The sequence below is a fragment of the Benincasa hispida genome, chromosome 10 (assembly GCF_027475165.1).
Source record: "Benincasa hispida cultivar pf3 chromosome 10, pf3_genome.v1.1, whole genome shotgun sequence".
In the NCBI taxonomy this organism is placed as follows: Eukaryota; Viridiplantae; Streptophyta; class Magnoliopsida; order Cucurbitales; family Cucurbitaceae; genus Benincasa; species Benincasa hispida.
In genome coordinates this window covers 61,697,124-61,724,988 of record NC_143487.1, presented here as the reverse complement: position 1 = coordinate 61,724,988, position 27,865 = coordinate 61,697,124, and the positions used below count along the sequence as shown (strand labels likewise).

The following is a 27,865-nucleotide window of genomic DNA, read 5'->3' as shown; positions in this document are numbered from 1 at the left end:
TCACATGTAGCAACCTAAAAATTCAACCAACTCTACCGCACCTCATCTAACTCAATTTGTGAGTAAGATTTCCTTGTTCAATCTATAAACATAAAAGCCAAATATTATAATGGATTCTATTTTTCTCTATGCTATTTGATATATCAAAATAATGATAACATACCAAATCTGAGATGACAATATTTCTTTTCGTCACAATATCCCATATATACCTCATGACGTAGTATCCATATTTAATGCTCCCAACTTGTAGAGGACACTACAGAGAAAAAACCAGTAAATAAGAATGAAGTAATCCTTATGCACTAGATATGTACTTAATATGATGAATAAGTAGTCATTGTTAATTTATACTTCCCTTTACTGTTCTCCATAAGGTTTGCTTCCAGATTTTTTTAATATTCTTTTGAGATTGAAACATCGAAATTGTCCTATTTCTCAAGAAATAACCACAAATTATTCTAAAATAAAGTACATTTTAAAACAAACACTACAAATGAAAAAATTTAACTTACGTGTCAGTTATATATCGTATATCTACCCGTGATGTTGTCTTTCTTGAGTCTAGGTAGTACACAATATCATCGTATACATTTATAACAAGTAGTGCCCAATGACCACTAGTTAATAAAATATAATTAGTATTTTATTGCTAATGGACATTGATAAAAATAAAACGTGTTTTAACTCACCCAAGATTAAAAAGAATAAGAACTAATTGGTTTGCTTCCGAGACCATCAGTTTACTACATGGGTTTCAAGTTTTAACTTCCTGAGAGTTATGTCCAGAGGAAATGAGAGATGGATCTACAAAAGTATATTGTAAACTTTCCTTTGAATCAATAAAGGATGAGTGCAAATACCTACAAAAGATTTATAATATAAATATAGACGACCAAAATTGGAAAGAAACATCATAACTGAATTCTACAAAAGTAATAACATTACTTACGCCATGTAAGCGACCAAAGTCATTGTCTTGACTTCATCCAACTTACAGAAGTTAATTATGTCCTCTCGCAGACACAAGTCTTTTGACTGATGCTAAAAAGTTCAACTGAAAGTTGTAAAGAAATACTAGATTCTTTGGCCATCACCTTCTCAGCATATCTAAGAATGGATTTAAAAGATACCGGAAGAATCGATGTTGAGTCAATAATTTCTTTTTTCTTAGTCATTTCCATTGAAGATTTCTCCTAATGCAGCAACATCATAGCAATAAAAGTATATAAAGCAGAAAATCTAAACATTTGATGAACTTAATTTATTTTATTGGTGCCACTTACCTTAAAGATTTTCAAATCTTCTGCGTTGCAATTTACATTCACCTTTATCTTGTCTCTTTGTTTCTCTGAGGACTTAATCTCCTCCACCTTAATCTTCTGTTTCTGTTTCTTTTCATATGCAGTCTTCATCTTGTCTTTTTGTCTAGGAAGTACAGATACTTCTAACTATGCAAAGAATCGGTATCAGATACGAATACGTTCAGATATGTGGTAGATACGTGTCTGTTACGTGATTTGAAGTATTTAATTTTTTTAAAAATTTTTAATTTTTAGATACGCGTATCTGCTTCCAGATACGTGAAGAGGATACGTGGGTCATTTTTTTTCAAATTTAAGCCCAACTCACAACCCATTTTATTTTAGTGCATGTTTAGAAGTGATTTTAAAATCATCAAAAATCATTTTTTCCATTTTTAAAATCACTCGAAAACACACTTTTAATTACTCAAAATTAATTTAGTTTTCAAATTTACACTTCTAAATGCAATTTTCATATCATCAAAATTAGTTTTGAAGGATTAAACATGTTTCACGATGATTTTGATAATGGCAAAAGTGATTTCAACCGTTTTAAAATCACTTCAAAGCATAAAAGTCCACTTAAATTGAGCAATCCAAAATAAAATAAATTAAAAATGATAAAAACATAAAAGAATTAAAAAAAATAAAAAATGTAATTAGATCTTCATTCCTTCATTCCCTCTCACTATTAGAAATTATGATTCACACCCCCTTCATCCTCATTTTGATTCTTCAATCTTCATCTTCTACTTTTTTTCTACCGTCTACTCTAGTCGCTCAACAATCACTCGATGTTACTGGATTTTTTTTCAAGTTTTCACTCTCTTTTTTAACCTATTTTAATCTAACATAAAATAAGTATTATAACAATTAATTATTATTATTATTATTATTATTATTATTATTATTATTATTATTATTATTATTATTATTATTATTATTATTATTATTATTATTATTATTATATACATATACACATACGTATCTTCAACATATCCGTATCTTAGTTTTTTAGAAATTAACATATCCCCGTATCGTATTCTATCTGTATCATGTATCCGTATCTGTATCTGTACTTCTTAGCTTTTTATTTATCTTGAGATTCGATCTCATTTGCTAAAAATTGCTTGGAGCAACTTCCATGTCGAGAAAATGATGTAGAAGATGACATTTGAAGACAAGCTTCTAATTCTCAACACGTTGACGAAGTGCTTCATTCTCACTTACAATTTTCTTGTTTTCATCCTTCCCATGTTTTGACTTTCGTTACATTGTATGAAAGTAAGTCGTTGGAGTAATAAAACCACCAACCCCACACATACGCCCATGCCTTTCTTGAGTACCCAAAGCTTGTGTTAAGATATCTTTGGGAGAATGATGTTTATAGCACAATGGATCTATATTATTCTTTAAAATCTCATCATAAAAAGAAATGAAATTTAATATAATTAAGTTATATTCCATATACTTCATGTAAAATTAATACTTGTCATACTATTCGATTGATGATTTCTTGAACATCTTCATTGTCATATTCTCCTTTCTTATTAAATCGAGCCTTCTTCCGCAGGTTAGCTCGATCGAAACCACTTTCATTTGAAGATACTTTTTTCTACATTCAAATGAAGAAAAAATTAGATATTATGATAAATTTAGGAATTGTGAAAACATATACTAAATTCTTACCATCTCCTCAACAATAGTTATAGAAAATGAAGGAGGAAAATACTTCTTCAACAAACATAATATAAACACAATATCTTCTTCCAACTCTTCTAATTGTTGCACATCTAGAACCTTATTGAATACCGAATTGAAGAATATACACAATCAAGTTATGGCATACCGAACATGTTTTGTTAGCACTGATCTTATCGCAATAGGAAATAATTATTGTAAGAGCACATGACAACTGTGAGATTTTAAACTATTAAGCTTTAAATTTTTCATCGACACAAGATTTTTAACATTCGAAGAGTAACCTTCAAGAACCTTTATTCCTGACAATATCTTTAAAACACAACGTTTTTCTTCCTTTGTAAGAGTATAATACGAGGGAGGAATGAAGATTTTTTTGTCATCGCTAACAAGTGCAAGCTCTGGTTGAATTTTTAAATGAACTAAATCACGTCTAGCATTCAATCTATCCTTACTTTTTCCTGGTATATCAAGAAGCGTATCTAAGATATTCATGCAAACATTTTTCTAAATGTGCATCACATCTAAACAATACCTGATATGAAGATCTTTCCAATATGGTAGCTGAAAAAAAGAAGATAACCTATTCCAACAAATATTTGAACTTGCTTTTGTGATTTGTTTTTTATTGTTCTTCTTTCTTTTAAGAAATTCAAGATTTTTAAATATATAGCCTCCCCAGACAGTGGTTCTGGAATTCTACCAAGTTCCTTTTGACCGTTAAACGACTTTTTTTGGTGCCGGTATGGATGATTTCGTGTTAGAAATCTTCAATGTCCAAGGTATGCCATTTTTTTCCATATTTCATTCTTATAGAAGATGTATTGTCTCCACAAATTGGACACGCCTTATACCCTTTCACACAATATTCACTTAGGTTACCATATACATGAAAGTCGTTGATTGTCCACAACAAAACTGACTGTAAGTGGAATAGTTCTTCTAGATAAGCATTATAACATTCAACACCACTTTCCCATAAAAGTTTTAAATCTTCAATTAGTGGTGCTAAATATGTGCCAATGTCATCCCCTGGTTGTTTTGGACCCGAAATCAGCATTGATAATTTCATGTGCTTTCTTTTCATATACAACCATGGTAGAAGATTATAATTAACCATCACTACATGCCAATGACTATATTTAGAACTCATTTCACCATGTGGATTTACTCCATCAATTGACAATGCTAAAAGAAGATTCCTAGGCTCAGAACCGAAGTCTGGCCATTTAGAGTCTATTAACTTCCAAGTCGGAAAGTCTGCTGGATGTCGTAACTTTCCAACTACAATTCTTTCATCAACGTGCCAAGTCAAGTTTTTAGTACAATCAATATTTCTAAAAAGCCTTTTGAGTTGTGGAATTGGTGGAGAGTACCATATCACTTTTGAAGGTATTTGTTTTTTTCCTACATTTTGTATCCTTCCCGTTTTTCTACCTTGATTCACCACATTTAGGACATTCAATTATATCTGCATATTCTGTTCTATATAAATAACAATCATTAGGGCATGCATGAATCTTCTGATATTCCATTCCTAGTGCACCTAAAGTTTTCTTTGCATCATACATTGAGTTTGGGAGCTCATTTTTAGTGGGCAAAATTCCTTTAAGGTTTTGAGTAGTTTTGAAAAATTAGTATCACTTCATCCATATCTAACTTTTAAATTATACAATTTGACTAATGTAGACAACTTAGAGTATCTTTTGCACCCTTCGTATAATGGTTTTTCAGCATCATTAAGCAACTTCTTAAATCCATTCGGATCTCTTAAATATTCATCGTGAGCAACTTCAACCATTTTTTTTATACTTCCAACACCAGTCTCTTCATACTTATGGGTGTCAAACTTAGAAGATTCTCAACAAAATGATGAGTTAGAGAGTTTTTCCCCATGCCAAAAAATCAAATTTGATAACTTTCATCAATCTCATTGACATATAAATGATATATAATATCCTTGCTACTATGCTTTTCACAATTCCCACATTTCAAACAAGGACAATGAATATAAGAGCTATTTGTATTAGAAAATCCAAATTTTATGAAGTTTTCCACACCCAATTCATAATCTTTGGATAACCTACTCTTGTGCATCCATGATTTATCCATGATTGTAAATCTAGTAAGAAAAGATGATAAACAATGATCAACTTTAAAAAAACAAGTTGTGGAAAACAAACAAGTTCCCAATACATACAATTATCATTTCTAGCTCTACAACATTCCAACCTCAAGAAAGTAAGACAAATCAGAGAACCTCAAGGCAAATCAGATAACAAAGACAAACACATCTAAAAAAATTGAATCCAATGAGCAATTGAACCTCGAAAAATTGAACCCACGGTGTGCACGTGCTCTAATGTGCTAAACATATATTAATTCCAATAACTAAAAATTGAACCCAAGTTTGGTAAAACATTACTTAGTTTACAAATCCCTAACAAATTAGACACATTGACATATCAAACTTTGGCAAGCATTTAATTAAAGAAAGATAGTAAGTTCTTGCAAGTTCTCTAAAATTAAAGCCCTAACTTTGGCAAAGTGGTAATTTCAACTTTGGGAAGTTCTCTAAAATTCAATCTCATTGAAGAACAATATGAAACAAGAGTTTATTATGAGATTCAAGAATATACATGAAGGATTAAACCCTAACTTTGAAAGTTTAAGCCTCAAACTAAAAAATTAAGCCCTAACTTTGAAGTTCATGCCTTAAACTTTGAAACTTCATGCCTTAAACCAAGAAAATGAAGAATTAAACCTAATCTAAATAAGATTAAGTCTAATCTAAACAAGAAAATCAAGATTAAGCCCTAACTTTGAAAGTTCATGCCTCAAATCTACTTACCTCAATGAAGAATCTCTTCAAGATTGATGGAATAACAAAGATGCATCAAAGGGAAGTGAAAAACCAAGAAGATTTCAACTAAATCTTTTAAATCTGTCTGATAGCATTGCAACGCTACTAAAAGAGCGTTGTAACACTTTTAAAATGCGCACAATTTTCCCGTCAAAACCCGTAGCGTTGCAACGCTATTGAGAGAGTTGCAACGATGCATGCATGAGTCGCGCGTGTTTTTCATTTTTCCATCAAAATACGTAGCGTTGCAATGCTACCCTATATATTCTACAATTCTTGACGTTTTTAAAACGTCAATTATTGGATTTTCCAGGAAAAATGCACAACCCCGCTTTTTAAAATCAATTTTTGACTTTTTTTTTTCTTTAAAATCACTTGTTTCTTGACTTTTTTTTCATAAAAACGTCAAGTATTTAAAATTGCAAACGTTAAGAAAAGTGATTTTTTTTTTTTTTTAGTGTTTTACTTTTGTTAATTAATACAAGATTCACATTGATATTTTCCTCTTATTTTACCTTACTTTTAATATGTTTTTCTCTTTGTCCGCTGCTTTCTTTTATTTCAAGGATTCAAATATGCAAATACTCCAAGGGAGAATAATAAGTCTTTCATGCAATAATAATAATAATAATAATAACAACTTTGATCACTCCAACAGCAGTTTACTGTTGTTGAGCTTATTTTCATTAGTAATCTAGAATGTTCACCAAGATTAGTATATAAAAGTTGAGTTTAACATTGAAAAGGTTAAATAAAACTTGATTTTCATAATTTAGGAAAAGAGCTTAGATATAAGATTTTTTTTTTTTTTTTTTTTTTTTTTATCTTAGACATAGGGTAAAACCTTTAGGACTTTGAATTGTGTTCTTATTTATCTAATCTTGTGTTAATCATCGACATATAAGCTTCATGGCTTAGGCTCCTAAAAAGATATACATCATAGAAATGCCAAATAGGTGTTGAATCCGATTGATCATGCTAAAGTTTGAGTCAAAATTATAATCGCATGAAAGGTGACATTCTCCGACCGAAGGATATGCACATACTTGAATCTATCCTCTATTTTATTTATTTTTTTTTTTACGAAGAACCAACACTCCACGTTATTTTTTGTTACTTTGCAATTGTATTCTTGAGAGAAAATCTTGTTCATTCTTAGAATTATTTTTATATATATTCCTTTGGATTCAACACTTGAAATACTTCCAATTATTACTTGTATGGGTGTGGTGTACATAAATATGAAAAAAAATCACAATTTGACAATTGGAGATATGTTTGAACAAACAATTACGTCATTTGCCATGTTACAAATATTCAAATGGAAGTAGTTTATCTCATGTATATGTGTGATTTAGACCATAGGATATGGAACATCAATATCTAACGGTGGAGATATGTTTGAACAAACAATCATGTCTTTTGCCTTTTAAAAGTTCTATTTTGTGTTTTGATCTCTTCAAATAAGTATAGGTCAAACGATGTAAAAAAAATGTCAAAGCGAACATATCTCAATTGTCATATGTTTGTGCTAACAACTAAGATGCTTGTTGCTCAAGTCTTCCTATCTCTTATTGTACTAAAAAACCAATGAATTTTTTTTCCTTCATGTAAAAAATAAACTATAAATTTCACATACATCGCATATATTATCGTAGTAAAAATAAAAATCAACAACATCATGAAGAATGAAAAAATTAATGAGGTTTCAATTATTTGTAATGAAACCAACATTTTTAATGGGTTAATTTTCTTTAGCTACACACCATTTCATACCAAGGTACGGTTCTAAATGTAACAAACAAGTTTTACATTTGATGGTTGAGTAGGAATGTCTATTTTCTCACCATCAATAAAATAAACATTAAAATAATTTAGTTTTTATATTTTAAAGAAAGTTAAAATTTAATCTCTATAATTTAGAATTAAAAAATTAGTCTATTCTAATTTGATGAATCTCTCATAAATAGTCCATATTACAAAGATTTTATCAAATCACAAAAATTATTTTAAAATAATTCTTATGGAGACTATCTATGAGATTTTATCTAATCGTAAAGACTAAATTCTAATTTTCTCTAATCTACACAGATGAAATTCCTAGTTTAACCTAAAAATTTGGTCCAAACTTAGAAAACAAAGATGTTACCGACTAGAATGAATGGTTACTACATTAAAATAAATAAAAAAAGACAAGAGGGGTTGAGGAATGAATGATTGATAAGATAGAAAAGAGTGAGTTAGAAATATCTGCAGATATTGCCATTGTCTGTGTCTAATAATAAAGCTGGCTAAGGAGGAATCCACTGCCCCCAAGCTTCCCCAGCCACACACCTTTTAATTTAATTTGTCCCTCATTTTCTCTTTCTCACTTTCACTTTACTTGAAAGTCTTAAAACCCCATCTTTCTTTAACCTGTTTTTTGCAGTTCAATTATTGCCCTTTTCACGTGCCTTTGTTTTCTTGACTTCTTTTTCTCCATTTGTACACATTTGTAAGACATGGATTCGTAGTTTCATGTGGCATCCCATCCCACTGCACTCTCTGTCTCTACTATTACCTTTTAGAGCTCGTTTGAGACAATGAATTTATTAATATAGTCCTGAAGTTATAATAGTTTGTGTTCGAATTGTTGATTATTTTAGTTTGTATTATCATAGTATGTGTTTGAGATGTCAACTATTTTAGTTTGAGAAGAAAATAGTAAATAATGTAGTAGAGAATAAAAAAAATGACGAATGTAAAATAGTAAAAATTGTAGCTAAATACTGTAATAAATGAGAGTTTTGAAATAGTATTGACTGTAGCTAATTAGGAAATACAAAATAGTATTTACGATAAAAAGAGATGATTATTATAGCTATAGGATAATTCTTGCCTCAAACACACCCTTAATCTCTTTTCTATCCACACTCTCTCTTAGCTTATAGGTTCTTACTATATAGTTCTCAACAAATCATGTTATATTTAATCGAGTAATTGTAATGCCCTAATCCCAGGATTCGATATTTGATGGTCCCAATATTCTTATGTATTCCTTGTGAGTTGATGATGTCATCCTTGTTTGTTTTAAACTACTTCTAAGAGTGAAGCTATTCCAACAAATCAACATGGGTCATTTTAACATATTTTGTTTTCACTTGCACGTTTCCTACGTATTTTCTGAGGGGGTCACTAAAACTTAGACTTGCTACAAACAAAGCACACTTAAATCTTAAGTTTCTATGATTCATCCACCGAAAAGGAATGTGTATTTTGTTGGTATATGTAGTAACTTTCATTTCTTTTAAGTATTTCTTTACCATATGTTCATATCATCAGAATTTCTCTCATTTAAATGTGATATTGGTTCATTTAAGTACCCCTCATGAACTAGGACGTTACGATAATGAAATAAAATTTTGTACTTAATAATGCATGCACCCAAATATTTAATATATATAATTATCGAGGCTTTCAATCAATCAAATACAATTATAATAATCGATCTATAACGACTAAAACTGAGTAGTATTAGTAGGAAGACCGAATCGAATCATAAGAAACTAGCCTACATATAATTTCTCTGAGGTAAATTACTCTAAGAAAAGCTGTAAAGTGGGGGGATTAGATTCATAGACAAAACTAAAATGCAGAAAAAAAAAAATCTAAAAATGTAAGATAAGGGTGAGAGAGAGGGGGATAACACGAGATAACTTTTGTTGATTAAGAGATCGTTAAGCTATTTATAGATTAGTTCATTAATTTATCATAAGAATTGAGTTATCTAAATGAGCACCAGCACTGAAACAGTATTCTTTAGAAACTAAATTAAGTTGCAAGGTACCTTTTGTCTTCGAGTGTTGAGTTGTAGCACCGCCTAAAGTTGCAACGCTATTCTAAAAGTATTTTGGTAATTTTCTTCAATTTACTCCAGAAAAAACTCCGTTTTGAAGATTTAAGCACATTAAACAATCTAAATTGGCGAGATTAGAATGCCTAAAATATCTTATTCAGGAGCTATCAGTAATTGAAAGTATGTCCGACAGTAATCACTTTTATCACTTTATGACCAAATGAAATGAGTTAATTTTGAACACTTTTATGATATAGAGTGGATAATAATATGAGAGCATTTGCTTGAAAGAAAATATTCCTTGATTAGGATCAAAGATGAGATTATACCATGATCAAAAGTGACAAAATTCCACAATTCTTCTTAAATTGTAAATAAATATCAGATGAAAATCTTGTTATCATTGTTTTATAAAATATCAAGGTACATTAGTGGACTCAACTTAGATGCTAAGTGTATCTAAACTATCATTTGTTCAGTAGAAACATACACTTTGATGCTAACAGTAAATTGCTATAAAAAATAGTTTCCTACCAAATATGCACAATATGACCAAATTGTTGTAAACTATTGTGTTTTCCATGCCATATTGAAAGTAACGTGGGAGTGGAATATGAAAGTTATTAATGATTAAAATATAGAACGATTTTCAAAAATAGAAAATGAAAAAGATTATTTACAATCTTCTTTGATAGAAGTTTAAAGAAGTCTATTAGAAATCTATCACTGCTACTATGTGATAAAAAGCCGATAAAAATCAGTGTCTATCAGTATTTTATTTTTTATTTTTTATTTTATTTTTGTTATTTCAATAATTTGATATATTATTTTATTTTATGATTAATGATATTTATATATTATTTAATTAATTATAATATTGTTTATTAATTTATTTTGTAAAATAAAAAAGAAGAGGTAGTTTTTGTAACTACACCTTAAGAAGATCTTAAAAGTAAATATATATATCATGGGTTTTGGCATTTTTTTAAAGTTAGTATTCTTATCTTAAAAATCAATCATCGAACATCAATATCAAATTTACGGATATATTAACTAATATTATGGGAAAAAAATTTGTGGAAGTCGCAAATATTTGAAAATATTTTGAATTATTTTGTAAGAATTTGGAACACTTTTATTTACGTCATAAACTAATATTGAAAGTAAAAATAACTCTAATTAGAATCCAAAAAATGCATTAAGGATATTTGGACCGAGAAAAATGAGATGGGAACAAGGATGAGAATGGGCAAGGAAGAGTCACCCCTCTTGTTTGGTACAAGTTTTGAAGTTTTAGACATGAGAATAAGCCATTTTCATACATTCCTTATACCCATATAAAAGTGTGGGATTTTTTTATGTCTACTTTCTCTCCTCTTTTGATACATGAATTTATTATTTTATTTTATATTATTAAAATTATTTAATATATTAATATTAAATTTATAATTCAGAAAATTATATTTAAATTTTAAATTATAATATTTGAATTTAACTACTCCAAATTCATAAATTAATTAATTATATAATACACCGTAAAGAACCGATGCATAAATACTATTAGTTCACTAATAAATTATTTATGTAGTTAATTATTTATCATTATGATTAATATATTATGAGATTATTTTTAATCATTATAATGAGTTAATTATAGTTAGTTTATCATTGATTAATTATAATGCATTATTTTTTAAATCACAAAATATCATATTTATTTTTTCAAACTGATTTTAATTCTTTTATTAATTAATACATCATAATTATATGGATTCATCAACATTGTTATATACAACCAAACATAATCATATTTGATTCACAACAATCTTATTCTTAGGCTTTTTATTCTCAGGTATTCTTAATTCCTGGACATCTTTAAATCCTAGATAGCATTATAAGCTGTAAAATAAATATAAAATTAAATGTTTTTTTGCCCCATTTAATAACTATTTGATTTTTAGTTTTTTGGCTTTACATTTTTTAAAAAAAAAAAAACCAGACATGTTTGGATACTGTTTTTAATTTTCTATTTTAAAACAAAAAACCAAAACCACATTTGATAATTATTTTTGGTTTTCTCAGTTTTAAAAATTGAAAAGCAAAAAATAAAACATATTTGATAATTCGATTTTTGTTCTCTATATTAATGTTTCATCTAATATATATATAACTATAAACTTATATCTTTATTTACTCTATGTAAAAATTTATGTTCATAGAACAATATCAATATTGATTAATCGCAAATCAAATGAGGAAAGTAACAAAAATAAATATATTGACAAAATAGAAGAAAATAGTTTCATTAATTTCAGAACAAATTACAAGAAACATTGAAAACAATTAATCTGAAGCAAACTAACTCACACTATTTCTTTAAGACTTATGTTCGTGCTCAAACAGCCATGAACCAGACCCCTTTGGTTTTATTTTAGTTGCTAGGTTTTTTAGTTTTCAAACAAGATATATTTTAGCTTATGCGATTTGGAGAATTCACTTGTTATCCTTACGGTCAGTTTTCTGTTATTTTAATTAGGTTAGTTTTCGTTATTTTAGCTAATAACTAAGGATCGATCTATGGAGGGTCCAAGGCAAGGTACGTGTCTCCCATCAAATCATGACGTTTTACATAACAGATTTTGTATTCCATGAGTATCTGATTCATAATTTAATAATAGGATTGTAATGCCCCAGGTCCATGGTTTCCGCAGCTGATAACCCTGACATTCCCCTACATCCTCTGAGGTGATCGTGTTACCTAGCTACTTGTCTTAAACTAATTCCAAGAGTGAAGACTATCCTCACAAACTAACACAAGTCCTTTCAACATGTTTTGTGTTCACTCACATGCTTCTTAGGAAAATTCTCAAGAGATCACCTAACATAGAATTACTCCAAACTAAATTTCCTATAATTGAGCCACCAAAGAGAAAGGTTCACCTTATTAGAATGGATAGTAACTTTCAATTCTTTTAAGTTTTTCTTAGTCATATTTTCATATCTATAGGATCCCTTTCACTCAGATGTGGTATCGATTCATTCATATATCTCTCTTAAACTCAGACGTTACAAAGATGATATAAAAAATATTCTATCCGATGATTAAATGATATGATGAAAAAGTGAACATTATCTTACATGTTAAACATGAAACATAAAACTTAAACAAACTAATGTAATATAGGTCAATAAATTTGATTAATTTATTAATCGAAACTATATGTAGAAGATTATGAGAGGAGAATCTTTATATTTCTATTTTGTACTTGCAATTTTTCATAATTCATATCTTTGTTACAACTATTTGAATCAAGGCAGTTACACTTGAAGTGGTATATTCTTTCATGTATGAAGTATATTTGTTCTGTTATAATGATTATGGTCAAAGTGGTAAATCTTTTCGTATATGTATGTGATGTAGACCATAGATATAAAAAAATCACAATCTAACTATGGAAATATGTTTAGACAAACAATCACGTCATTTGTCCCATTAAACATATTCGTGCTAAAGTGGTTGCACAATGAAGTGTTGTATCCTTTCATGTATGGGTGTGATTTAGACCATAGATATAAAGCATCACGATTTAATGATGGAAATGTGTTTGAATGGGCAATCACGTCTTTTACCTTTTAAAATATCATTAATTCTTATGTAAATTTTAATCTTCAAATAGTTACAATTATTCAGGTCAAATAAAGTATAAAAATATATTTCTAATGTATTGAAATAAACTATAAATTTCATACGTATCGCACGTCTTACAGGTTAGTTAATAGAAATGTCAATATGAAGGAGCATATCATTAAACAATAATACAATAAAAGTGTTGTATTATGATTAATACAAAACCGAATAAGAACAGAAACAAAAATATGAATTTACATATATAAAAATAGTTTTTGAATAAGAGGGAAAATAGTGGAAGAAGAGAAGTAGATAGAAAAGAGAGAGAGAAGGGACGAGTGGGTTTTGTGGACTAAAGATAGGGAAAAAAAAATAGAAATTATACCATAGAAAAAAAAAAAAAGATGAAAAGAAAAAAGCAGTGAGAATAAAATAAAGGGTAATTATTTTAAATGGTAAAATTACTCAAAATATTTTTAAAAATAGCAAAATGTCACTTATCTATAAGTAACAAACCGTAATAAACTTCTATCACTATAGGTCTATCGCTCAATGATAGAAGTCTATCGCGGTTAATCACTAATAGACAGTGACATTTTGTTATATTTGTGAATAAATAATTGATTCATTTCCTTTTATTTGAAAACATGCTTAAAATAAATATTAAAATAAATATATAAAAGAGAGAGTGGGAGGTGAGGGTGTGAACGTGAAAAAAAATTTAAAAAAAACAATGATTAGGTGCAGCCTATGCTGCACTTTATCTCATGTTCTCCCTTCCTCTACACAAAAAAAAAAAAAAAATATTCTTTTAATCATTATTTTAAAAAAAAATTGTTATATGATAATTTTTAATTGGGTGCAGTAGAATATATACAATAGATGAGTGCAGTCCAAGTTGCACTTAAGTATTTTTCAATAAAAAATGAACAAAATTATAAATAACATACATAAACTATATACCTAACTAAGATTCAAACTGAGAAGGTGAGCATAGCTCAAGTGATATATGAATGTGTTTAATGATAAAAAAGTACGTCTCTAAATTTGCATATTGTTAACCTTAGTTTTCTCAGGTAAGCCGACTTTCACAATCTCAATTGAATCTCATGCAAAAATTATAAAAAAAAAAAAACCATCAATTCTGCCTCAAACTCTTTTAAGATGTGTAAAACCAGTCCTAATCATTCTCATGCCAAAACAACCTTTAGTCATGCAATTAAATAATCAAATCTAAATCATGGTTTATTAGGATAAAATTTAAACCAAAAAGAACAAGTACACTTTGACCAAAAGATTACAAGCATTAAGAACTCAAAAGCATAAATGGCTATTAAATAAAAATATTCATCGACTCAAATAAAACCAAAACATAAGTTCAATGGCTACCATCGATCTCTAAGTAAAAGGTCTAGCAACTCAACATCACTAAAATATCCTTTAAACCATAGGAAAAGTCCAAAATAAGAACTACAAAATAGAAGAGAAATAGAAAAATTAATGCATCATGTATCAATCTACGATTCCGTTGCGATCTCTACATTTTTAGTCTTGAAAATCTCTCACGTTCTAGGTTTAGGAGATCCCTAGGAATGTAGAAATATAATTAAGGTATGCTAAACTCTCTAAAGTTGACCTCTCCAATCAGATAAGAAAAAGAAATGTTTATAGAAACCGTATTGACAATGCCCCAAATTCTCTAATTAGATTTCAATTTCCACATACGTTTTCTCCTTATATTCCTATCAAACATTGCAGCGATATGACGTAATGTAGTCTCAATCATTTGGCTTGATTGTTGTATTTTGAGTGTCTTGAGACTCTAAATAGCGTCTCATCGTTGTTCTCTTTGGTTTTTAGATACTAACAACTTTTCTTTATCACTTGAATTCTTCCAATTATGCTCGAATATTAGTTAGTTTAATTCTAGTTCATTTTAATGTTTAACGTGTTGTTTTGATGGTCTTGTAGGTTTCAAATGTTAAAAAGATAGATCTGGTATTTTCACAAAAAATAAGCTAAAATAAACCATTTGGAATCCTAATTCAGCAATTGAATTAATATAAGACAAAATTACTAAAATGCCCTTGGGACTAGCATTACAACGATCATGCACAACACTACACAACATTGTTGGAAAGAAACATAGTGTCATGATGCTCGAAGGTGGAGAATAGCATTATCGTCACTCGAGTTGTTAGATACTCAAAATTTTGGGATAGTATCACAGTCCTTTCTTATAACATCACAACATTATCGACCTATTATATTTGTGCACTATCAACCATTCTTTCTTATTTTCCACGATATTTACCACTTCATATGAAAAATATATCTTAAAAAATCATCCAAATATCAAGATGTGTGCAAAATATTAGTAATAACACAGATATGGTCGTTCAAAAGAAAAAATTATATATTATACTATTATATATATGTATATCCCTTTAAGTTTTTACTAATTTTGAGGTCAGAAGATCTATTCTTGTCAAGAAAAAAGATCCTACAAAGAAGATAACTCCCAACGTTTTTTAAAGAATGAAAGATGATAGGATTAAAATATATATATATATATATTATTTTATTAAAGTATAAATCAGTGTCAATTCTATCTTTTTGTAGTACAATAATTTGTACTATACAAATACCGTACCAAGATTTGCAAAGTAGCATCAGCCGCAGTTTAGGGGATATTGTTGCCCATGCATTAATGTCATCAACACTTTAGTACATAGGCTACATCCCAACTACTTTTATATTAATAATAGGTTCAAATATCATTTTAGTCTTTGTATTTTATATTTTTTTCAAATTTGGTTCTTAAACTTTTAAATATCTAATTTTAGTCTATATTATTTAAAGAAATCTTAAATTTAGTCCTAATGGTTAATTTTTCAAAAACATTTTTTTTATTATTTATTAATATTATATTATATTATCTTGCATAGAAATTATTATCATTATTTAATCAATTTTGATAAATTTAACTTTTAGAGATTAAATTTAATATTTATTAAAAGTACATGGATTAAAATTAGATATTTAAAAATACATAACTATAATTGAACAAGTTTTAAAGTAGAGAAACCGAAATGATATTTTAACCTTAGAGATATGATGTGACTTTTTATTTTATTTAAATATTTTTAAAAATAAAACAAAAATGAGCCAACTTATTTAAAAATATAGCAAAATATCATTATCTATCAGTGTACATTCTTTATCAGTGATAGACACACTGATAGACATCTATCAATGTTTATCACTGTGATAAATTGTTATATTTAAAAATATTTTCAACAGTTTTACCATTTAAAACGAGAGATGTTTTCAAATATAGAAAAATGAACTAAATATTTACAAATATAACAAAATTTCACTATCTATCTGTGATAAATTGCAATAGACTACTATCCATATCTATCGGTGTCATGATGAACACAGATAGTAGTCTGTTGAGGTTTATCGTAGATAAATTGTGATATTTTACTATTATTTGTAAATATTTTCAACAGTTTTTTCTTTAAAATAATTTCTCTTAAAACAATTATTACCCCAAATCTTTTTTTTTTTTTAATCTTTTTTATAATTTATTATTTTCATACTGCCAATGGTTGCGAATCTCTCTGCTTATTTGACCAACATCTCCCTGTACCTAACAGCCAATACTTGTTGACCATCTGTCTTCATTTTCATTTGTCTTATTTTATAATATTACTATATAATAGAGATGGGAAAAAAGAAAAAGAATAAAGAAATAAAATTGTTAAAAAGAATAAAAGAGTTAGGAGAGATTAAAAGGTCTGTTTGTTTGTTATAATTTCATTTTCTTTCTCTCCAGTCTCCACTGTCATTGTCATATGGGTTGATCTCAGACAAGAGAAAACTCCATAGTGATAAGGCCAAAGAAAGAAATGTTGGGGAAAAAAAGAAAAAAAAGAAAAAAGGGCAAAGTCTGTTTTTTTTTTTCTTTTCTTTTCTTTTTTTTCTTGGGGTGAAAGCAAAGGTCACATCAAAAAAAAAAACAAAAAACAAAAAAGTGGACAAAGATAGTACTGATTAGTTCAAAATTTTGTTGGATGTTTCTGATGCTCAGGTGTTGGAAAGATCATAAGGATCAATCAAATCTCTTTACTCACCCTTATCATGAAAGTATATTCAAATATTTTTTCTTTACTATTTTTGTGGTTTTTAAGATTTAGTTTTAGTTAATGACATTTTTTAAATATAAAAATTATTTTAAAATATTTATACTTTATAGCAAAAAATTCCAAAATTAATTTCGAAACTTTTTGCTAAATATTTTTAAAATTTTTCCATTTATAAAAATTTTCCTTTAATTTTAACCAATAATATTAAAATAATTAGGAGATAGATATAAAGAAGGAAAAAAACACTATTTTAAATATAGGCTTGGTCTGATTATATTAGTTTAGATTCTAAACTTTCAATGTTGTCAAATTTGACTCTAAAAATTTAAATAATTTTTGCTAAATTACTCACTGATTTTAACCAAAAAAAAAATGTAAAATCCTTTCAAGACCTCGTTAATTACAGTAAAATAAAAATTAGCACAAAAATAAGTTTAAACAAGATAGAAATGAACTATTGAACAAAATTGGCAAATTTATACATTTTAGTAAAAGAATTTAGCTTTAATGTCATTTTTCTAAAAATCTATGAATTTCATATTGTATGCTTTATAATTCATTAAATGTAAATAAGAATTTTTTTTTATTTGTCTAATTTTGAGGTGCAATTTGATGGAATTGAAAGAGATTATGGTGTAAATTGATACTTACGACAATTTTAGAATCAAAATTGATTTCGTTTTGATAAATAGAATTAGGAAAATAAAACCTTTTTGATGGACTTTTCGTTCAATTTTTAAGTTTCAAAGAATTATACTTTTATCTCTAAGTTTTTTAGTTTAGATTTTATTTAGACTCTATGTTTCAAAATGTTTCATTATACTTTTGAGTTTAATTTCTAGTTGGTCTCTAGATTTCAAAATTTTACCTTTTTACCCTTAGTTAATTTGGAGTTTAGTTCAAGCCATCTAGTCCTAAATTACAAAGTTTTAGTCGAAATTTTTCCACATGCTCACTATTAGTTCTTTATATCGCCTCCATTGAAGTCAAGTTCAAATCTCTATTCTCAAATTATTTTACTTAGAAAATACAAATAAATAAATTTAATTTATTATAATTATTTTAAATAAAAAACTACTGAAAATATTTACAAATACAACATAATGTCTAATAGACAGTGATAGAAATTGATAGAAATCTATCAGTGCCAGATGATTATTATGCTAGAAGTGTAAACAAAGTCTCACATTAATTAGAGAAAGAAGTTATCATGTGAATATAAATGAGAACAATTATCTTCATTGGTATGAGACTTTTTGGGTAGTATCAAAAGTAAAATCATGAGGGTTTATGCTCAAAGTGGACAATATCATGTGGAGATATGTGGAGGTCTGTTGTTCTTATCATATCATTATCTATCACTAATAGACAAAAACATGTTGCTATATTTGTAAATAAGTTAGCTCATTTCATATATGAAAATAATGGTTAGTTTTATAAATTGATGTGACTTTATTATGAATTATTATGAACTTCTAATTATTTTATTAAATTATTTAATTTCTACTGAGTTAATATTAATATTATAAATATAATGTTATGATTAAATATGTTTAAATTACAAACTTAGTTCCTTCATTTTCAAGTCTGTGTATTTGATTCATGAACTTTAAAAATATGTAATTAGCTCTTTCAAGTTTAAATTTTTTTTTGTTAATTGGTCACTCAAATATTCGAATGATTTGACATTTTCATTAGATATAAAATTACGTTTTATGTCTCATGCAAGTGTAAGTTTTCCATTTCAAATTTATTTAAATGTGGAATAGGTTAAGAACATAAAATTTGCTACCCGAATAGTTGGTTTGATAATCCGCTATTAATTCTTCTTCTTCTGGTAAATCAAAAGGTAATTTCTTGTATTCTGCTCAGGAAGAAATTAGAAAAATAATAAACCCTATAGGTTGACGCCACAAATTTCACCAAAAAAACCACATTTTGATTGAGTCTCAACTATATCAACAATACTCGAACTGCTAAATAATCATAGTTGATAATAATATAACTATTCTCATCGTTATTACATATCATACATGAGATTTTTACTTCATACAACTCCTTGAATACTTTAAATAAATCTAAGAAGTATATCGGAATTTGAAATTTTAGAAACTTATTAAACTAAAAGTTAAATGTTACATGGCTTATTAGATGCTTTTAAATTTCATAATTTATTACAAAATTCTTTTAAGATTGAGTGATAAAAAAAGCGCAAACGTTCATAGAAAGTGCACTAAAAATATTTATAAAATTAAATATTTCACTTTTAAAAAACTGTTCCTTTTTTTTTAATTATTATTATTTAAAGAAAATGTATCCAACTCAGGGGGTAAATGAAAGATAACAAACCTTTTAAGTACAAATAATTGATGAAAAGTATAATTCTTTATTATTATTATTATTATTATTATTTTGAAAGGATAAAAGTATAATATACTTTTACTTTCATTTTTGCTTTTATTCTGACAGATAATTTTTGCTAATATTATATAAAAATATAATATTTAATAACTAGCAAAATTAAAGTAAAAATAGTGTCTCATTAAAAAGAAGGATATTTTATGCCACGTGGTTAGAAATGTAACTTGTATAAAGAAACTGAAAACGATGTGTCGAATCAGGTGTGATGACTTGGATTAACATTGATACATATAATATAAGTGATAGGCTTCAATTATATCTCTTAACTTTAGGTAACATTTGATCAATTACGCTTTTATCAATCAAAAAGTTTCATTTATAATTTTAAGCTTCGAAATTGCTTCAAACCAACCATTTCATTAGTTTTTTTCCTTTTTTTTTTTTATACAATAATTATCGGATAGGGGATTGAACCTTCGATCTCTTGGATTGAAGTGCATGTCAATACTACTAAACTAAGTTTACTTTAATATTATCTTTTAAAAAAATAAAGGTTTCACATGGGTTTATTGTCCATCTATAAAAAAAATATTATATTGATGGATTTTAATCAAACTTAAAAGAAAATGGTCTTGATTAATTGGGGAATTAAATTAAAGAGGGAGGTTTCGTTGAAATAGGTGGGCCACAAATTGTAACAAAAGTCATGCAGGGGCTAAAATCAACAACCTCTTTGGTTATGACAAATAAATAAAACATTAAAAAAAAAAAAGTCAGAGAAAAAGTTGGGAAAATTGTTGTCTTGAAACAATTTCAATAGATAATGGTTAAAATTAAAATTTTAAATTATAAAAGTATAATGGAAATTAGTACTTTTTTTCGCACGTGTCTTTTTCTTTTTCATTTTAATGAAAAAAAATGATTGAAGTAACAATTTTAAAGTTCAAAACCGAAATTAATTTGTTTTTTAAGTTCAAGAGCATTATTGAAATTCATTTTTTTAAGGTAAATAATGAAAACCGAATTATACATAGTCAGAAACCCGAAACTCTTCATGAGTAGTAGAGGAGAACCAATCAAGAAGCCTAAAAGAATCCTTATCAACTTCTTCAGAGAAGGAAAAAGAGAGATTTACAAAACTAATACAAAAATTACCACAAACCATTGCACCATCTCATTTACCCTTCTCAGACACTAAACAAAAGACACGACCTGGACGACCTCAAATAAAGAGGTAATCTCCCCCATCGGGACCTCAGGCTACTCAATTGAAATCGATCACAACCCTGATGATTAACAATATTAATCCTCTTAAAGCTTAAGAGTTGTATATTTGCATAATTGAACCTTTGGAAAGGTAGGGTTAGGCAAAAAACAAGGGTGGAATAAAGAAAAGATTCAGGCATGGGAGCCTTTTTCTCCTCACCCTAATATTGTGGACCTTGCTTTTATTTGATGTACTTTATTGTTCTCGTCAATATTGTTTTTTTGTTTTGATCTTAGGTTTGTGTGATTTGCATGGTTACAATAACTCCACCCTTCCAAGAGTACCTCTCTTACTGTAGGCTCGTGATTTTCATAACTTTTAACGTTTTCTTTTTCCTTTCTTTTATATTATACACACCATTATTTATTTTAAGGGTTTCTTTGAGGTAATTATGAAGTCGATAAAGTTAAAAAATTTGTATGTGAAGTATAGAGGATGTTTAGTTTAAGTTAAAGAATTTTGGGTTTGGTGTATAGAGAATTATTAAACGTGAAGTTGTTAAGGTTTCGATTGGGATTTTCTTGGGAGTATATACAAAATCTTAAATGTTCTAGATGTTTGGTAATATAGATTATTCAAAAAAATTTGCACAAAATTACTTGATAAATATTTTGATTTTCAAATCTCCTAATAATTGCTTTTGATTATAAATTCTCGAATAATATGTCAATTTTTTCCTATTTTAGCATTTTCTTTTTGTTTTTTAAATCATTTTGATCTTGCCACGAAGCTTCTATAGAATTACATGATTATAACATCATTGAATTTGAAAAAAAAAAAAATTGTGCAGAGAAAGAACATGAGACATCCAGATCAGATTTAAATTAAATGAGTAAATGGAGAAGCGTCATATCAAGGTTTCTGAAGTAAGTCACATACATAATTATGTTTCTTTTTCTTACATTTTGTTGTACTCATATTAAAATAAAATATGTTCTTTGCAATTTTATACCACAATTAATTTTTTCAGACTTTTGTCATATAATTAAAGGAAACTAAAAGCATTTTCTACGCATTTGGTCTAAATAGATATGTCTGATTACACAATTGTCTAATTTTCTTTATTTTTTATATGAATAGCCTAATGGCTATTATTTTAGGTTATTTTCACTCTGTAAATAAGGTGAATTACATCGGTAAAAGTCTCTCTAAAACAATTAGTTAGTTAGATTGTTGTTTCTATAAATACCCTGTAATCATGAAAAAGTCAGTAAATCATATAATAGTGTTCATTAATAGAGTGAATATGAGAATTAGAATTGTAATTGAGTTTCTTCCTCGAGAAATAAAGTCTTTAAATTGCTCTTCATGGTGGATGTAGGTCAACTAAGACCGAACCACTATAAACACACGTGTTCTATCTTCTTCCCTCTTCTCTCATATCTTTATTTCTTTGTTTTTGAATGTTGGTATTATATTTTGAGAATTCTTCCGCAAACATTGCATAAATATGTTTTGTATATAAAGAAGGTTATCAAATAGTGGGTGTTCATGGATTGGGTTGGGTTAGATTGAAAGAATTTTTAGACCCAATCTAATTGTTCGGGTTGTAAATTTCTTTAACCCAAATGACCCTTATTAAAAAATAAACCCTTGGGTTGGGTTTGTTGGGGTTAATCGGGTTATTTATTTAAAATTTTATTTTAAAAAGAATCAAAACGTAAATATGTAAAAATCTAATTTAATTATTTTCATATATTAAATTAAGATTAACTACTCAACTTCAATTTATATGTAAAAAAAAAATTTCAAAAATGCAAAGAAACTACTTTTAAGAGTTGTTGAAGAATAAATTATTAGAAAATATTGAAATTAAATAAAATTAAAATCAATATATGTATAAATAATTGTGTTATAAGTAACAAAAAAAATTAAACTAATAATAAATTCGGGTTGGTTCAGGATAGTTTGGGTTATATTAGGTGAACCCATGACCAACCCAACCCATAAAATTTTCATTTATTTGAACCCAACCCAACCCAAATGAGTTGATAACTCAATCCAAACTGCACGGGTTGGGTTGGGTTGATCAAATTTTCATGCCATCGAGTTTTTTCAACACCCCTATCAAATACTTGTTTTTACATTTCAAACCACGTTGCAAATTCAACAAATTTGATAAGAATGAAACATATAACATTAATTTTTTTCTTACATTTTGTTTTATTTATATTGGAATAAAACTTGTTCATTATAATTTTTATACAACAATTATCTTTTCAAACGATTGTCATAATTTAAAGGAAACTAAAGGGACCTTCTACACATATGGCCTAAATAGATAGATCTCATTACGCAACTATCTAAACTTTTCTATTTTGTATATTAATAGTTTAATGGACTATTATTTTACACAAACGTCTGGTCCAATTTACCTTTTCATCCCTCCTTATCATTTAACTTTATATATAATAATAATAATAATACCAAAAGATGCATGTAAGAGAAGTCACTGCAAGAATTTGGATATTTTCGCCGACCAAAACCGTCGGCTAAAGTTTAAAACACCGTCGGTAAAAGCTTTCCCGACAATAAAACGATCGCCAATAGCATCTCTTATTCAACGACAAATGCATATGGGACCCGTCTCATCTCCTCAACCTCTTGAGGCGTCTTAGGACACATATCCTTAGACAAAGTGACTCCATGCCTAAACGGCAGAGGCCCCTCTTGGAATCCTGCATCGAGTACTTGAGCAACATCTTGTAAATGTACGATGCCTGAGACAGTGCTAGCACTTTGTTCTTACGATCCCAAAAGATCTATATACCCAGAACAAACTGAGCCTTTCCCAAATCTTTCATTTGAAATTGGGTCGCTAGTTAGTTCTTAACTACAGTCAGTAGACCTACATCATTCCCAATGAGTAGTATATCATCTACGTACAACACTAAGAATACTATTGAAGCGTTGATGATCTTCTTGTAGACACAAGGTTCATCAACATTCTGGTCAAAGCCATACGACTTGATCGCAGTATCAAACCGTATGTTCCAAGATCAAGACGCCTATTTTAGCCCATAAATGGACCGATTTAGCTTGCAAATCTTTTGCTCTTGACCTTGGGCTATGAATCTCTCGAGTTGCACCATATAAATGGTCTCCTCAAGATTGCCATTCAAAAAGGCCATCTTGACGTCCATTTTCAGATCTCATAATTATAATAAGCTGCAATGGACAGGAGGATGCGGATCGACTTTAGCATGGCAACAGGAGAGAAAGTCTCCCCATAGTCGACTCCCTCTACTTGGGTATAACCCTTTGCCACAAGTCAAGCCTTGAAGGTTTGCACATTCCCATCAGCACCCCGTTTCCACTTGTAGATCCATTCATCCCGGTCTACATCCTCCATGGCCTTCTGATAAGACAACGAATCCTCAACGTCGCCATCTGCTACCATAGCAAGCATTTCCGTGAAACCCATATAGCGAACAGGCAAGTTCATAACCCTCCCACTGCTTCGAGGTTCCTTTAACTCTTGAGGTGAAACTGACCTACTAGATGAACTCCCATCAACAACTCTTGCTGATGTAGCAGGCTCTTCAACAACTCTTGCTGAAGTTTCAGTAGTTTCATTCGAAAGATCACGCAACACGACTTTATTTCGTGGGCTGTGCTCCCTTATATGATCATCTTCTAGGAAAGTAGCGTTCATGGAAACAAACACCATATTTTCTGATAACCCCCTCGTGTACCTTTGGGGTAGCCTACAAAGAGGCATAACCTCGACCGTGGTTCCAGATTCTTGGGATTAGCCTCAAGCACATGTGTAGGACAACCCCACATGTGGAAGTGACATAAACTAGCTTTACGCCCGTTCCACAACTTCAGAGGTATTCTCGCAACACTCTTGGATGGAACACAGTTGAGTATATATATTGTAGTTTCCACTGCAAAACCCCAAAATGAGTCCAGTAAGGAAGCGTAACTCATCATCGAATGAACCATGTCCAACAAGGTTCTATTTCTCCTTTTCGCTACACCATTTTGTTGAGGTGTACCTGGTGCTAAGAGTTGGAAAACGATTCCATGTCCTATCAAATAGTCCTGGAATCCCAAGTCCATCAAAGTGTTTTAATTCATTTATCCAATGCATTTTCAACTTCAGCCTTGAACTCTTTAAACTTTTCAAAAGATTCAGACTTCCATTAAATAAGATAAACATACCCATACCTAGAGTAATCATCAGTGAAACTGATAAAATACTCATAGCCACCTCAGGCTCGCACATTCATAGGACCATAAAGGTCAGAATGTACTAACTCAAAAGGCTCTTTGGCTCGATAACCTTTTCCAGTAAAAGGTCTTTTAATCATCTTACCTACAAGGTAAGATTCACATATCAGTAAAGAATTTTCTTCTAACTCACTTAGATGTCCATTCTTCACCAATCTCTCAATCCTATTGAGATTGATGTGCTCTAAACGAAGATACCAAAGATGACATTTTCTTTTGGAGAAATACATTGACATTTTGTTTGAGCTACGATAGTTTTAAATAATTATGTGTTATGGAGGGAATTAATGGCTAACGGCCTTAGCACATACAAATTATTTTCCAGATAAGCTATACAAATAGTAAACCATCTTTATTAATAAACGCTTTATCCACATTTGAAAGAAACGGTGTATTTACATTGTAACAAGCACTTTACAGAAATGAGGTTTCTCTTAAGTTTGGGAACAATATATACATCATTCAAAACTAGAAACCTATTCTGTAAAGCTAACTGGAGCCCTCCCACTGCCACAGTTGAGACGACGTGCCCGATGCCTACTCGCATCGCTCACCAGCCTCCAACTGTCGCCAGGTTCTAATCCCCTGAAAAGAAAAAAAAAACGTGATTAGTGGCGCCCGAATCAATTATCTAGGCGGAATCATCATTCTCCACTAACAAGTTTCAAGTACAAGTAAATCATATTTATCTTTATCTGCCTTAGCCTTAGCCTTAGCGGCCTTCCTTTCCTTCAGCCAGCGAGGACAGTTCCTCTTCCAGTGTCCATCCTGGTTGCAGTGGAAACACTTTTCCTTTTCAACCGGTGGTGGAAACCTTCGTGGGGCGACAAGCGGCGGGTTAATAGGTGCATTCCCTTTTCCCTTACCACCATTGTTCTTCTTCCCCTTTGCGGAGTTAAAAGTAGAAGATGCAGACTTCGTTCCTGAAGTCGAACCTCTATGGAACGTCCTAGAGGATGAAGCAACATTTGCCTCACCTTTCTTCCTCTTCTTATTTTTCAGTAATGATTGGTAGGCCTGCAACTCATTGAGGAGAGCTGTAAGGTTATACTTTACTTTGTTAAGAATTACATTACTAACAAAGTGCAGGAAACTCTCTGGCAAAGAATGTAGGATTATGCTAACTTGGCTGCCCTCATGGATGGTAAACCTAAGCACAAACCCAAATCAAAATCCTTCCTTCACCAGCCCAATATCAAGCCCAAATATACACATCTCAACCCCTCCATTAACACCTGGCTCACCGATTCCTTCCCTCATTCATCTGTGTCCTTCTCCTGCTTCAGATACACCTACCTCATCTCCAACATCCAGCCCTTCCTCAACTCCAAACCCAGGCAGTTTCTCCTCATAACCTTCTGCTGATTCAACACCCCCTCCTCTCCCAACCTCCGGCCATCCCATGGTAGCCTATGCCAAGGCTGGCATCTTCAAGCCCAAAGCTTGGCTAGCATCATCAGAGGGTCATGACTCTACGCTCACAGAGCCAACTCATGTAGCTGATGCCTTGGCTACTCCGGCCTAGAAGAAAGCCAGGGACCTTGAAATTCAAGCTCTCGCTCGAAATCACACATGGGATTTAGTGCCTACACCATACAAAAAGAACATTTTTGGTTGTCGGTGGGTCTTCAGAATCAAATGAAACTCTGATGGGTCCATACAGCATTACAAAACTTGGGTTGTAGCGAAGGGATTTCACCAAAGTCCAGGTGTCTCCTTCTTTGAGACGTTTAGCCCAGTAGTCAAAGCCTCCACGATTCGTGTTGTTCTCACAGTTGCAGTATCCTATGGCTGGGAAGTTCGTCAACTCGACTTCAACAATGCGTTCCTCAATGAAAATCTAGAAGAAGATGTATACATGGCTCAACCTCCCAGGTATGTAAATACTTCCCTTCCTAACCATGTTTGTAAGCTACGCAAGACCATCTATGGACTAAAGTAGGCACCCCGCACTTGGAACACCATGCTAAAGAATACTCTGACTTTATGGGGCTTTGTAAACAATCGAGCTGACACCTCTCTGTTTCTCTCTCGACGTGGTTCATCTGTTGTGCTTCTGTTGGTCTACATTGATGATGTGATCATCAAAGGTAATAATCCCAAAGCCATCAGAAGTCTCATTACTCTCCTGGATGCAAAGTTTGCCTTAAAAAACCTTGGACATCTCAACTATTTCTTGGGCATTTAGGCCTCGTGTATCTGCTCCAGATTGTTGCTCACCCAATCAAAATACATTGAGGACCTACTAACTCGGTTGAACCTTTGCTCTCTCAAGCTAGCACCAACTCCCTCTGTTGTGGGCAAGCACTTCTCGATATCCGATGGAACTCCATTGTCTGATCCTTTCGTCTACCGCAGCATAATTGGTGCATTCCAATACGAAACAACCACACGCCTGAACATTCCCTACATTGTATTTAAGCCAATTTCTGAAACAGCCCATCGACATTCACTGGCAAGGTGTGAAACGGGTGCTTCGTTATCTCAGTGGTACCAAACATCTTGGCATCTTAATTTCA

General features: G+C 30.0%; 1 pseudogene; it reads right to left on the bottom strand.

Moving 5' to 3' along the window:
* Positions 1–26,750, bottom strand: LOC150033535 (uncharacterized; annotated as a pseudogene).
* Positions 26,751–27,865: the final 1,115 nt, after the last annotated feature.